The sequence below is a fragment of the Grammomys surdaster genome, unplaced genomic scaffold, assembly GCF_004785775.1.
Source record: "Grammomys surdaster isolate TR1022 unplaced genomic scaffold, NIH_TR_1.0 514, whole genome shotgun sequence".
In the NCBI taxonomy this organism is placed as follows: Eukaryota; Metazoa; Chordata; class Mammalia; order Rodentia; family Muridae; genus Grammomys; species Grammomys surdaster.
Genome location: NW_021604933.1, coordinates 387,867 through 401,998, shown reverse-complemented (window position 1 = coordinate 401,998; position 14,132 = coordinate 387,867). Strand labels below are relative to the sequence as shown.

The window sequence follows — 14,132 nt, the reverse complement described above, 5'->3', positions numbered from 1 at the left end:
AGTATCTGCAGCTATCAAGTTTTTTAGGTGTGTACAGTGCAGAATAGCTAGGATCTTGCAGCCTGCCACAGCTCTGTGGTGCATGGGTTTCAGGCACCCTATCTAGTTTGCTTTAAGCACTGGCTTTTGTCTTCAGTGTCTGCATTGTCTTGTGAAACCCAGACTGCTTTGTAGTTTCAATTGGAGAAGGCATAGTTTCTGAGAGAAGTTCATATGTCAGCTAATATTCAAAGTCAGTATATTCAAGTCACATGCTAAACACAGGTATTAGATGCTTATGCAAGTGCTTTAGTAGATGCCTGTGGTGGGCAGTGCATACAAAGAGATCCGGATTGCTGGGCTTGGCGTATCAGCTAGTAGAGCGCTTGCCAAACAGACAAAAGGATCTGAGTTCAGTACCCAGAACCCATGTAACAGATTGGATGTGGTGGTAGTGATGGTCCACACTTAGGAGTCTCATGTCAGTCCATGAGCTTCACTGGCTGCCAGCCTACTTAGGAAGCTCCAGACCAATAAAAGACTTTATTTCAAAAAACAAGGTGGTTGGCAACCGAGGAAGGACATTTGAGGCTGACCTCTGACTTTCACACACACACACACACACACACACACACACACACCACACCTGTGAGAAAGAAAACCAGGTACAGGCTTCCTCTTACATAGTCTGATGGCTTGGGTCGGGTGGAGAGGCTCTACCACTTGGTGTTTGAGAACTCCCTCTGGGGCTGCAGTAGAGCCCTGCTCAGCTTCAGATCCTGGTGCTGACACGTACCATTGTTTAACTTTGAAAAAGGTTCTCTGCTGCCCTAGACCTTAAAAGGATCTACGTCTGACATGTGCCAACAGGAAGCTGTACCTTGTCATAGAGTACTAGAGGCCTAAAGCAAACAGTGGCTGTAAAGGGCTCAAACCCCAGGGTATATGAGTCCTTTGTTCAAACAAACTCAGCAGCACATCTGTGGCCTCGGTGCTGTTCTAGGAGCCCAGGGAGAGTGAGTGACTTACTTGGAAGTTCATTGTTAGACATAAGGGTTGAGGTCTCTGTATGGAAGGGTCACCCAGACTGGATGGCATGGCCAGAGGCAACCCTTTAAAATAGGGCAGAGCAAGACCTCGACCTTGTGTGTCACAGAAACAGACAAGTAGTTATACTTTCCATTCTCTTTGAAGTTAGAGGGGTGAATCAGACTGATACAGAAATAACTCATCCATTCTTGTAGTAAACACCTGCTGATCCAGTTAATTGAACCTCTCTAGGTCTGGTATCCCCTGGTCTACTTCAGGAGCCATGTTGATGGTTGACCGTCACCTTTGCCTGGTTTATAAAAAAATTGAAATTTTCAGTAAAGGTAAAACTACTAAATAATAATTTGATAAGTTAGAAGTAGTAGAAATGACTCAGTGGCTAAGCATACTTATCTGACCTTTGCCTAGAGTCATGTGCAAGGGGATTCTGGGAAATGTAGTTCCCTTTAACCAAGCCGATGGATCATAGCACAACCCCCCCCCCACACACACACACACATTTGTGCAGTGAAATACATTTCTGTGCTCATTGCTGTTTTGAGAACTGGGAGAGGCAGAATTATTTCTTTTTAAAAATATCAGAAAAGTTGTTGGCATATCAAATTAGTTACCAGATATTTACCTTGATTATTGTTTTCTCTCAGTAGCCTTACCACCTTTTTAAATGGCACAATAGCTTAAAAAAACCAAACAGGACTGATATGCTCATATCCTGCCTCCTGAAAAACGTTCTTGTAATTTGACAGTTTGAATCTCATAATGCAATATTTTCTAAAATTGCCCAGTATAGTGCCATCTAGTGGTAGATCTCTGGACAGTAGTTCACATTTTTTTTTCTTTTTTTTTTTTTTTTTTTTTTTTTTTTTTTTTTTTTTTATATTTTTCAAGACAGCCCTGGCTGTCCTGGAACTCCGAGATCTCCTACCACTGCCCGGCTCTCACATTTTACTTTTCTTATAAATCAGTAAGTTCACATTTTAATCATGCTTCGTTTCCTCAATATATTTAAAGGGACTGTGTCTAAAACAAAGCAAATATTTACAAATGGAAAAAGAATGAGGGAAAAGAAAATAATTGGATTGAATTTTTCCTCTCCAGGTTTTTTGTACATCAATACATACACACACGGAGTTAGTTTTTGTCTGTTTACTTGGTGATTTGAACATACACAGACAAATCCTTTTCGTTTGTTTATGAAAGCCATATGATGGTTTCACAAGTGTGCTGTAAGGAACACGGCTCCGCTTTGAAGTCAGGCATCACAGGCCTTGCCTTCTGTAAGGTAATAGGTAATTGCTGTCTGCCAAGTGGCATTCTGGGCACTTAGTGTGTACCAACTCATTAAATATTCACAGGCTTTGATTCTTCCTGATAGGATTGACCTTTGCTGAACACCCCTACCCTGTGTGCATCGCCCCTTCACTTTCTGAGTGTGATGATTATAAAACTGCATAATACCCAGCATTTATATTGTAATGGAGCACATTATTCACAGCCCAGTGAGAGAATCTGTACTTTTTTTCCCTCTATCATAACTTTGTTTCGTTTGTTTTTAATGAATGATTTTTTTTTGAGGGTGGAAATCTAGATGAAGTTATTAACACCTCACTCATTCCCAAACTCTTCTCCAGACTTAACTTCTTACGTCTAAAATGTTATTTGTGATCCTGTTGACTAAGTCATTCGGGGGTAGCAGTTGGTAGCCAGCACTTGGCCTTCCTTTCTGGCCCAGTAGTCTTTTTCCCAAGCAGCTGTGGTGTCTTTGTTGCCTCCAAGAAAGCTTGTTGGCCTTAGGGTCTGGCTGGAAGTGGAGCCATCTTTGTGTGGTTCAGAGTTCTAGTTAGCAAGAGCTGGGTCAAGCATGAGTGTTCTGCAAGGCAGAGGTATTAATTACTTTTGATAGCGTTTTGTCATAGAGAATGTAGTAGGTGAATTTTCTAGGATTTCAATGAAGACCAAGTCATACACAAAGCAAGAACGAACAATAACTAAAATCTTGTCTGAAGCAAACAAAAAGCAGGAAGGATCCTTGACATTAGTTAGGTGGCGTCTTGGGGAATGTGGATGAGGGGAGCTCGTGAGGTGATTCTTCCTTGTCTGCCTCGGCACGGTGTGACCTAGCAGTGTCTGAGACGTGACTCTGGGGCACCGGCATTAGCCATGTGGAGGAAGAGCAGAGGACAGGAGTCTGCTCCCACTATTTTAGTAGAAGCATTGGCTGCAGAACTGTTCCTAAGGGCACAGAAGTTGCCATTCTCCATGGCCAGCACTAGGAGGCCACAGAGGCCTGACTCTGTACACAGGTTTCTCATCAGGAGGAAGAGAACAATAAACCAACCCTAGGGGGACCAGCACTGTGCAGATGAGCTAGTTTAAAGAGGTTGGTATCTGGTGATTCAGTGACTGGTCTGAATTTTCATTTAGGACATTGTAAGTAGGAGGAGCTGAGCACTTCTGGTTAGGATAACCCCTGCTTCTTAGAATGGTCCTGCCACTGCTTCCTCGGATGCACCAGGCATCCGTGGTGAACCTCTGAATACAGGCCCTGATTCTTAATGCACAGTTGTCGTGTGGCTGGCGGGACAGACTCTGTATTTCTCCAGTCCATTGTTAATCGAAGACAAATATTTTTTCAAAGAAAAAGTAGTTTTGGTCACAGGCATGCTAATAGTATTCTAGTTAACTATCAAATATTATTTCCGACTCAAACCTTTATGTCTTCCATTAAGTCATTACTTCAAAAAATGGTTGTTGAGTGTCTTTGGCCTCCAGGCCCCGCTAGGCAGATGTTGGCTGTTGAGGCATATTTCTATGTAGTTGTGCATTTTCTCAGTTCCCTGTTTGCTTTTAAAGATAAATCAATATTTCATGTCCTAATTGTCTTTATTTCAGAGTTGGCCCTTTATTCAGTACCTGGTTCACCTCTGGCCCGCTGATTTCCTAAACTCTGGAGAGTTTAATCCACATTACGTTGATTTTTATGTATTTACCATTTCTCTTTATAAAAATTCTGATTGTGTGTGCTGTTGTTTAAGGACGGGTGGTCTCTTCTTCCCTGTGTTTCCTGATGGAACCAAGTGTGATAGTCAACAGGACAACTACTTTCTTGACAGTAACACATCCTCTAGGTAGCCACCCCTGCAACCTCAACCTTTCCCCACCCCCACTCCCCTTCCTTTGCTTACAGCTCTCCTTTTCCTTTCCTCTCCACCCCCCCCCCCCCTTGTGCTGCATCATATTTCTGAAAGGGTCTTGAAGGTAACTCACTTGATGAAGAGCTTAGCAAGGCTTGAATTCATTTCCCAGAACTAAAGCCAGAATTGTGGTGTAGGCTTGTAGACACAGCGCTTGGGAGGTGGACTCAGGCAGATTTCTAGGGCTTGCTGGCCAGGCAGCCTCCTTGGATAATCCAGGAATGACACTAGAAGTTGTCCTCTGACGTCCACACCCATGGGCCAGCCTACACACAAACACGCACCTGTACATACATAAAACAGATCCATAGAAAGTTTTCAAGTGATGGACTTTTCTGGGTTCTCTGACATCTTATTTGTCCTTAACATTTTATTTTATCATTGTTTAATATAAATCCATACTCTTTCACCCACAAAGAGTAGATTTCTTCATTTGCCCACCTTTTAATTTTCTCCACAAAGCTCTTGAAGATTTTTTTCCCTTATTCTTAGAAAGTGTGTAGTTTGAACAGACATGTTAAGTGAAAGCTATTCCTATTCTATGAAATGGCTTTTGGTATGAATTATGAGTTACTACTTGTTGTATATTGATTTTATATCCCAGAACACTGATGGACTCATATTTTATCCGAACAGTTTCTCTTTCCACTTCTTGCTATAGAAAGTTACCAAAGATACAGTTTACATTTTTGTATTTCCTTTGTATATTTTGTGTATGTGTGGCATATGTGTCCATACTTTTATATGTGTGTGCACGCAGAGGCCAGGAAGTGACATCAGGCATCTCACCTGGTCTGTCTCCAATCTGTTTATTAAAACAAAGTCTTTCGACGCTCACAGATATGGTGAGGTGGGCCAGAAGCCTCAGAGGTCTGCCCCTTGACTCTTGTTCTTCCTGTTCCACAAGCACTGGGGCTATAGGCATGACTGGCTCTTGTGTCTGGTGATCTGAACTCAGATCCTCATGTTTGTACTGACTGAGCCACCTTCCCAGCCCCTCACTTTTGTCATTTTAACTATATACATTAAGAATTCTATTGTATTATTAAATAATAAGCAGTGTTGCATTTTCTAGCTGTTAAAGGAAATATTTCATTTAACAGTTAAACTGAATTTGTTGTAGCTTTTTAACAACTCTAACCATGTCTTTTCTGTTCTATGTCAGATTTTATTTTTAAATATGAAGGTAGCTCAAGAATGACTAAAACCATTTACTGTTAAGGACTTAATTTACCCCGGATAAATATTCTGTGCACTTCCCCAAAACCTTGATGAGAAAGTCACCCCTGTTGCCTAGCAGTGCTCGGTACATGTGACCTCTGTTGTATAAACTTGTCTGTGGTATTGGGAGGAACTGTGTGTGAATTCTGAATTCTTGATGAGATGCTGCAATTTTGAACTTCCCAAGGAACCCTTACTCTGACTTTCATGGTAACTCTGTCAACAGGCTGGGACCACTAGAGGACACCCTGCTTTCTACTTGAAACACACGGCTTCCAAACTAGCATGTTAAGTCCCCACCCTTGCGATCACCCTTTCCTCAGTTCCTGTCTGGATGCCAGAGAGAATAGCTCATGGGCAGACATGTGGGCAGACTTCTCCCTCCCACAGACAGAAGTACCTGAAACTTAACTTTAAATAAAGCAGTATTCTTCCCCCCGAATCCTCTGCTGCCATGCTCTACTTCTCCCAGGATTCATGAGCAGGTGGCTGTGTATGTGGGGCCTTTGGTAATGGCGTAGCTTACAATGTGGTTTGAAATCCCTCACGGGCAGTGCACAGGATGTCCAAAACAAGACACAGAAAGGCAGTGTTCACTGGAGCTGACTTAACATGTACCCTCGAGTTCTGATTTCTAACCATTAATTACAGTTAGTTACAGTTTTACTAGCTATATATACTATAAATCTGAATATAAGGATAGCACAATATATTATCTTTTAAAAATATCATATCTCTACATAACTATCTGTACTTTTTTTTTTGAGACAAGGCATTATTTAAAGACTTGGCTGGGGTTTGGGATTCACTCTATAGACCAGGCTGCCCTCAAACTCACAAGAGATCTGCCAGCTTCTGCCCCCTAAGTGCTGAGTTTAAAGGCATGCACATCCCGCCACAAACAGACACACACACAATTGGTATGATATATATTAATTAATTAATATATATTAGTCTCAAAATGATTATTCTACCAAAAATTTGTACTGTCCAGTGTGTAGGTATTTACTATTAAGAGTTGGTTACTAAAATTAACTGTTTAAAAATTCTTGGCCACAATATTGCTCAGTGGTAAAATATGAGGCCCTGGATTCAGTCCACAATCCTGGTCAGTCAGTCAAGCCTTTCTGAGTTACTCTAAGCCATATGTGGCTACCATATTTAATAAATATTCTTTCATCAGTCTAATAAGTTTGATTGCACACTGTCCTGGTTTTATTTATTTCATTAGATTCTCAGAACTTTGCATTTGTACCCTATACTACAAGGAAGTCTGGATAAGCCAAACAGCACATCCCCCAGGGACAGTTCTCAGGACCCCAGTATATTGTTTATATGATGATCTGCCAGAAAATCTATTCCTCCGATAAGAACCAGGACAAGTCACAGTTATGCTGAGACTTACTTCCCAGCATCCCTAGGGATAACTTTGTAATCAGTGCTCTTTTGTTTTTGCTTTATCTGTCAGGGGATATGGAGCCAAAGTTCCGGCACTGTCGAGGTAGTCCCTTGGCTTGTCGATCTGTATGCTTAGTTCCTCTCTTCCCAGTCTCTGAGAACACCTGCCAGAAAGCCCTCTAGCTGGCTTTTCCAAAACACTTTAATTTTCAAAATAGTAATTAAAGAACTCTCACTGATGTAGTTGACAAAACCCTTCAGGCTTTTCAGTGTTGCTAGGGAAATTCAGCTGGGAGTATATATGTGTCTCAGTTGAGCTTTGTGGACAGGGTTTGCATAAAGAGGCAAGCAAGAGGAGAAGGAGGAGTATTTATTGTGTCTTGTTGGAATAAGGGTCCTTTTAGGCAACACAGAATTGAATTCTAGGCAGGTATCCGTTTTAGTGGGAAGACACACTGCCATGTTTTTTCCTCCTTTCTTGTTTTATTCTGGAACATATATGCCACTAAGATACTAGCACATTTCAGGCCAAAAGGTAAAATAGGTTTATAAAAAATAAGGTTTAAGCCATTCTGTTGGGCAGAGTTGGTGAACAGATTTGATTTGGGGCTTTCTAGTTGCTAAAGCGAGAAAAGGAAAACACAGAGTTGCGTAGTTTGTGTGTGTTGACAACCAGAAGCACATAAACATCTGCAGAAACCAAACATTTCCTGGAACTAAACTCAAGCAGAAATGTGTCACGTGAACCTTTGTTTAAAGAGTCTAGTGAAAAATATCTTCAACCACAGTTACATAACAGGTCCAGGACACTGTGTGAATTGGGTTCTCTAGGAGGTAACGGGGAGGCACACTGTGTGTTCTAGGCGTAGGGCAGGCAAGCAGAAACGAGCCCTGGGGCCTGAGGTCTGGGCCTGTGCTGTTTGGAAATCTGTTGAAGAGTGCTTCAGACAATCACCCTTGTGGGCTCCTAGGTATTCCAGTGTGGCTTCTCCATAGCGTGCCTTCTTCCTTTCTCCAACAATGATGATTCCAGTGCAGACATTTTCTTTTGGTGGTCAGGGTAAAGCACTGAAGAAAGCAAAGACCATTTCTGAGGGAACTGTAAGAGCCGGCCCAGTACTTTTTGCATTCACAGAAGTCTAGTTCACTTCAGAGTAGGACAGCAATAGAATCTTTAATCTTTCAAAGCTTGTATCTTTTTAATACAAGTTTTTAAATAAAGTAGCTTAACCATTCATAACTAATGTAATAGGGCAGAACCAGCCCCACCCCTACCATATGAAGGACAACTATAACCAATCGCCCATCTGAAACAATGTGATCACAGAAGGGCAGTTTCTTTTAAGAACATGCTCTTTTTCTTGAATTATAGGTATTGTGGTTTGAATAGGAATGGTTCCCATAGGCTAACATGTTTGAATGCTTAGTCACCAGGGACTGTATGAAAGGATCAGGAGGTGAGGCCTTGTTGGAGAGAGTGTGTTCCTTGGGTTTGGCTTCGAGGTTTCACAAAGCCCATGCCAAACCCAGTGTCTCCCTCTTGCCTGCAGACCAGAATGTAGAACTCTCAACTATTTCTCCAGCACCACAGTTGCTATGCCTGCCACCATGCTCTCTGACATGATGATAAACCCCTGGAATTGTAAGCAAGTCCCCAGTTAAATGATTTCTGTCACCAGAGTTGCTTTGGTCATGGTGTCTTTTCACACCAGTAGAGCAGTGACTAAGACACTAGGGTACATTCATCTTAAAAGTTAGAAGCATCCTAGCCTGCTATGTATTTCTCATATAGACGGTAATTATCAACTGCCCATAGTACTAAAGCACGAGCAACAGTTTCTGCTACCTGAGACCAGATCCCATCTACCCAGCAGTGCAAGAGGATGTTGTTAATGGGGTTTAGGGAGGTGTCTTGGGTAGCTTTTCAGCTCTGGTGATGCGTGTACGTACGTGCGTGTGTACGTGAGTGTGTGTGTGTGCTTGTTGGTGCTGACTGAACCCGGGACCTGTGTAACCAACCAGAATATCCCTCCAGGGATAGTTCTGAAGACCCCAGTTTAAATGAGAATCTGCTGGACAAGTGTTTCCTCAGATAAGACCTGAGACTTATTCTCCAGCATGGCTAGAGATAACTTTATAATTAACAAACGCTGTGCCACAGAGCTGTAGGCCCTGCCCTTGGTTTTATGAGCTAGGGTCTTACCATCTAAATCCAGGTAGTCTTTGAACTTGCCACGGTCCTCCTCTGCCTGTCTCCTGAGTTACAGGTTTGTCTACTCCATGCGATCATATAAATTGGGGCTTTTTGTTTTTGTTTTAGATAAAGAAGGCTAATGCACAGCTTATGGCTACATTTAGACCTCTCCTAGGTTTTTGTTTTGTAATACTGTGTTTCTGGGACATGAACCCAGGGCTTCATCAACATAAGTGCTGTATTATGAGCTACAGTGCTGTTCTTGCATTTAGTTTTTATGTGATAAAATTTGTACATATATTTCTAGGTCTTCTGGACCTATGTTTTGTATCCAGGTTTTATTGGTATGGATTTATACTGATATTTAAGGAAAATAAAGACAGGTTGATTTTTTTGAGACTTTTTTTTTTTAAATAATGTATCTCTGGCTGTCCAGGAACTTGCTATGTAGATCAGGTTAGCCTTGAACTCATTCACCTGACTCTGTCTCCCAAATGCTGGTATTAAAGGCATGTACCACCATGTCCAGCTGCCGAAGTCCAAAATCCTATAGAGTCCAGAACAAGCAAAGGCCTACAGGCTGGGGATTATAGAGGGTCTGTATTAAAAGATGGGCTTGCACATGAAGACTTTGAAAACAGAAGAACCCTGGGAGTGCTAGGCGGTTAGAATTACACCTGAGAAGCCTGGAAGATCCTCTTGAGAAGAGCACAGCCACCACAAGACTCTGCCTCTCCCCACCATCCAGTTTCACAGTCTACATGGCTATGTTGTCTCCTTCCGTACAGCCTAACAGTCAGGGTTCCCGGTTAGCGGGAACCCTGAGGTGTTCAGAGATGGGCTTCCTAAAAGCACACAGATAAACAAAGGCAGTATTGGAAGCGAAAACTATAGCAAAGCACTGAGGACTGAGAGCAGGGAGGGCAGCATGATGTCACTTGGGTTAAAGCCTGTGATGTCATCTCTGATAGGAAGAATTGGCATGTGGAGGGGAACAGCCTCACAGGGAGCAGCCCCGACCAATCCCTGTGGAAGAGGAGAAAGCCTAGCGCCTTGGGGGTTTGAGAACAGGCCAGAGGAGCCTGGGAGGTTGGAGGGTTAGGCTCAGGAGCTGTCAGGAGGACCGTGGAACCTTTGAAAAGTTCCAAGGCATAAAGAGACAGTGCTCAGTTTGTAATGTGATGAAGTGGGTTAGAGGAGCAAGGACAGGAAACAGCAAGTTTGTCAAAAAGAAAGCATCCATGAGGAATATTTAGGCTGAAGCAGTGATAGTTTTGAGATGAACATGGAGCAGAGCACAGCCTCCATTCAACAGAACATACCTTCGTCTAACAGGTTCCTCACAGGTGTAGAGAGCAATTCCTTTCTGTAGTGTCGCTAGAGGAGGATCAGCTAAGAGGGCTCATGTCTGAGCTGATTCAGCATGAAATAAACCTTTGACAAAGACTATGGCATCTGTGAAAAACTTAAAATAATGAGATCATGCTAATTTTTTTTTCTAAAAAAAAAAAAAAAAAAAAAAGGCCGCCGAGAGACCAGTGTGAGAGACTGTCTAGGGAGAGCAGTGACGGCTCATCACAGTGCAGACCAAGCCAAGTGATCGCTTCAGTGTTCATGTATGCAGACAGCTTCACAGCTGTGATTTAACATGAACACCCAGTCACTTCCGTGTTTTAAAAATAAGCCCAGAGTTTCAATCAGCTTAGTTGTCAATAACTGTCATTCTTTACTCCCCTCTCTCTGACCTTCCCCTCTCTTTCTCTCTCCCTCTTTGAGGCAGGACCTCACACTGCATCCCAGGTTGGCCTAGATGTACTATGCAGTTCAGGCCGCCCTCCAGATTATGGCAGTCCTCCTACTTTGGCTTCCCAGCTCCCTTGGTTATAGGAATAGACCCCTGTGTCCAGAGTCAGTCTCCAGCCATTTCCCCTTCCTCTTTTGAATCAAAAGTGTCTACAATTAGTCTTATGGCTAGAGACAGCAGATTCTATTGGGTGAAGGATCAGACTGGTAAAAAAAAAATAATCAGATCATGCTGTTTGTATACGTCTTAAAACAGAAAAGACATAATATGGTACAAAAGATGCCTGTGTTGTGTCTAAGGCCATGAATTAACTTGCTCTGTGCCCTCACTTAGAAAATAAAACATAACGAAAAGAATGAAATAAACTGATTTCTCTCTAGTCTCCTCGAGGCTCGTTCCGGATATAATGCAGTTTCTTTTCTCCCACAGGCAACCTCGTTGCTTCTTAGGGTTAGAAGAATTGAGCTAACAGGAGTCTGCAACCTCTCTGCCTTGCTGATCCACCGAGGCAGAGGGTCACTGGTTTGCAGGAGTATATGACCACAGATCAGAGAGCCACTGGTAAGTAGATGCTGCCCTTCACCCCCCCCCCACGTTCACTGTACAGCTTTTAAAAAAAATGTAGCATCTTTTGTGTTCCACATATGCGTGTGCACGTGCACACACAGATAGGTGTGCATTGTGCACAAAGTGTAGAATCTTAGAACTTGGAGGTGCATTTTAATTTGGTTCTTCAACTTCTACTAGAAAGTGGCGGTGGTTATGATAATCAGTAATTTAAAATAGTAGTAAATGGGTGTTTGTAAATGAAGGGATTCTGAGAGAAGGGAAGTCACTGATAAGGGCAGTGAAAGCATTTTCCTTATGGACTAGTTCATCTCTGAAAGCATAGCGATGTGAAAGCCTTCTCCTTGGCTATGTTTCACTGTACTAAAATGCAAGTGTGCAGGTGAGGTAATTCTGTGATCCTTGAGAAGGTCAGTTTTCAATGCAGTCCCTCAGTGCAGCTGGACCTGAGTTCCATGCCAGTCTAGTAGAAGTCATACTGAGAGTTCTGTGTAAAACCAACGGCTGTGCCATCTGAATGTATGTAAGACTGTAGGGGCCTGTAAGGACTTGATTCTCAGTTACATGGAACGAGGAGAAGGACGCAGGCCTCTGCAATCAAAGCCCAAGCCTGTTGTCTTGATGGCAGTGAGTGCTCAGAAGAGATACCCTTTCTTCTGTTCTATTCTTAGAAAGTAGTAAACCACGAGCCTGTCTTAGGGTCTTGTTTTGAACTCTAGTTAACAAAGATGTTGAAGACAGTCCTCATTTCATTCAGGTGGTTGAATTTGGGTCAGAACATATAACACTGTTCAGTATTACGGTAGCCAGTTGGCCATATGCAGCTTCTGAGCATTGAGACAGGGTAGTGCTATTTGAGATGTTCTCAGCAATAAAATAAACAACAGTCCAAACATTTAATATAAAAAGACTACCATATAGCAGGGCATAGTGGTGTATGCCTCTAATCTCAGCACTCTGGAGGCCAGGCAGATGGCCTGAGTTCTAAGCCAGCCTGGTCTACATAGTGAGTTCCAGGACAGCCAGGCCTGCATAAAGGGATAACAACTCCACATTATTTAAAATTTTATAAATGTAGAAATAACATTATACATGTGTTGAATTAAATAAAACATTAAAATTAATTCTATTTTTTCTACATTTTACCGTGTGACAGCTAGAGGTATCCCTTCTCCCTCTCCTCTCTCTTGTTCTTTAAAAAAAAAAAAAAAACAACAACAGGATTTTGCTCTGTAGCTCAGGCTAGCCTTCAGCTCTCTTTCCTTAAACTCCTGAATGCTGAAATTCAGGCATGTGTCACCATGCCTAGATTAGAAAAATTTAAGTTGTTTGTACCTTGAGTTTGTCTGTCAGTCTCTCTTTCTTTACTTTTTTTAAAATTTACTTATTTATTTAAAGCTGGGCTTTATGTGTAATCCAGATTGGCCTAAACTCACGACAATCTTCTTGCCTGAGCTCCCAAGTGCTAGGTTATAGGCATGTTCCTTCACACTTGGCTTTGGATTGTAGCTTCCTTTTACAGGGTGGTCTCTGTCATCGTATATGGCCCTTCTTAATCCTCTATTGTTTAATGTTCTCTGTTCCTTCAGCTTTTCTGTATGGATAATTTATATAAATCTATATTGTTTGATGAATGTGACTCTTGGTCAAGTGTTTATTGAATTCCTACCATGTGCCAGACAATATTGTAGTGTTCGTGGCACAGCAGCAAGCAAAACTGCACTCATGGAACATTCTAGATACAGATCTAGAACAAATAAGTGACTGAAACTCATTTTCTGGTGCTCCATGAACTTTAGAGAACTGCAGGACAGGCAGGGGTTGGGGGCTCATTCCAGGAATGGAATTCCTTTCAGGAAAGCTCCTCCACTGGACAGTGACTTGAAACAGCAGAGCAAGGAGTCCCAGAGGAAGGCAGTGGGACTGGAGTGGTAGACAGGACAGCAGATGCAGAGCTCTTAGGATGCAGCCATGCCAGGCTTGCCTGGACAGGAGGGAGAGGTCAGCGACAGGAGTAGACAGGAGTAGAGTGAGCAGTGTGGGCTGAGGAGGGGAGAATGCAAGTGATGTCACACACAAATGTCAGTTATACTAAGGGCTTTTGTCTCTGATGACATGAACAGGGATGGGTGGGTTTCAAGGAGAGAGGCTTGTGGCACCCACTCTTCTGATCTGCTGCAGTTTGAATAGTTCGGGATCAGGGCATTTACAATAAGGAAGCAGAGAGCGTTAGAGGGTAGAGCCGTGGCCAAGTGAGAGGTGATGGTGCCTGAGACCAAAGCTAACGGAAGTCAGTGAGATGGGATTGCCAAGGGGGACGGGTTGGATAGCAGCTGGACAGTGTACTACAGTGTCTGAAAAGCTGCAGCATGGGTGAGCAGCCTGCCTGATCAGTACAGCGGATGGCTTAGATCAGCAGGGGCCTGAGGGTTGCTGGATTTAGCCATGACCTTGACAGTAGCACGTTCAGCAAAATGGGCAAGGATAATTGGGAGAAGGCTGAGAAACCAAGCCTGGATCCTCTTGAGCCCATGAGAGCTAAGGAAATTGTTTTTGTACAGGTGGGAGAAGTCGGCACCCTTTCCCAGGGCTGGTCAGTGTTAGATTTGTTTTCTTGAAATGGCTCTCTAGATTTGTGACACTGAAGACAAGCACCCCCGTGAATAAGGCTGTGAGGGGAATGGAGCTCTTCCTCTTAGTGTCCTAGGCTTGCTCCAGGGTGGGA

General features: G+C 42.8%; 1 long non-coding RNA gene across 2 annotated transcripts in view; it reads left to right on the top strand.

Moving 5' to 3' along the window:
* Window positions 1-14,132, top strand: part of LOC114633078 — a 53,662-nt gene that overhangs the window by 25,412 nt on the left and 14,118 nt on the right. For both annotated transcript variants that reach the window (XR_003713169.1, XR_003713168.1), the window contains one exon: window positions 11,270-11,401. This is a non-coding gene — a long non-coding RNA (uncharacterized LOC114633078). The remainder of the gene's footprint in view (window positions 1-11,269; window positions 11,402-14,132) is intronic.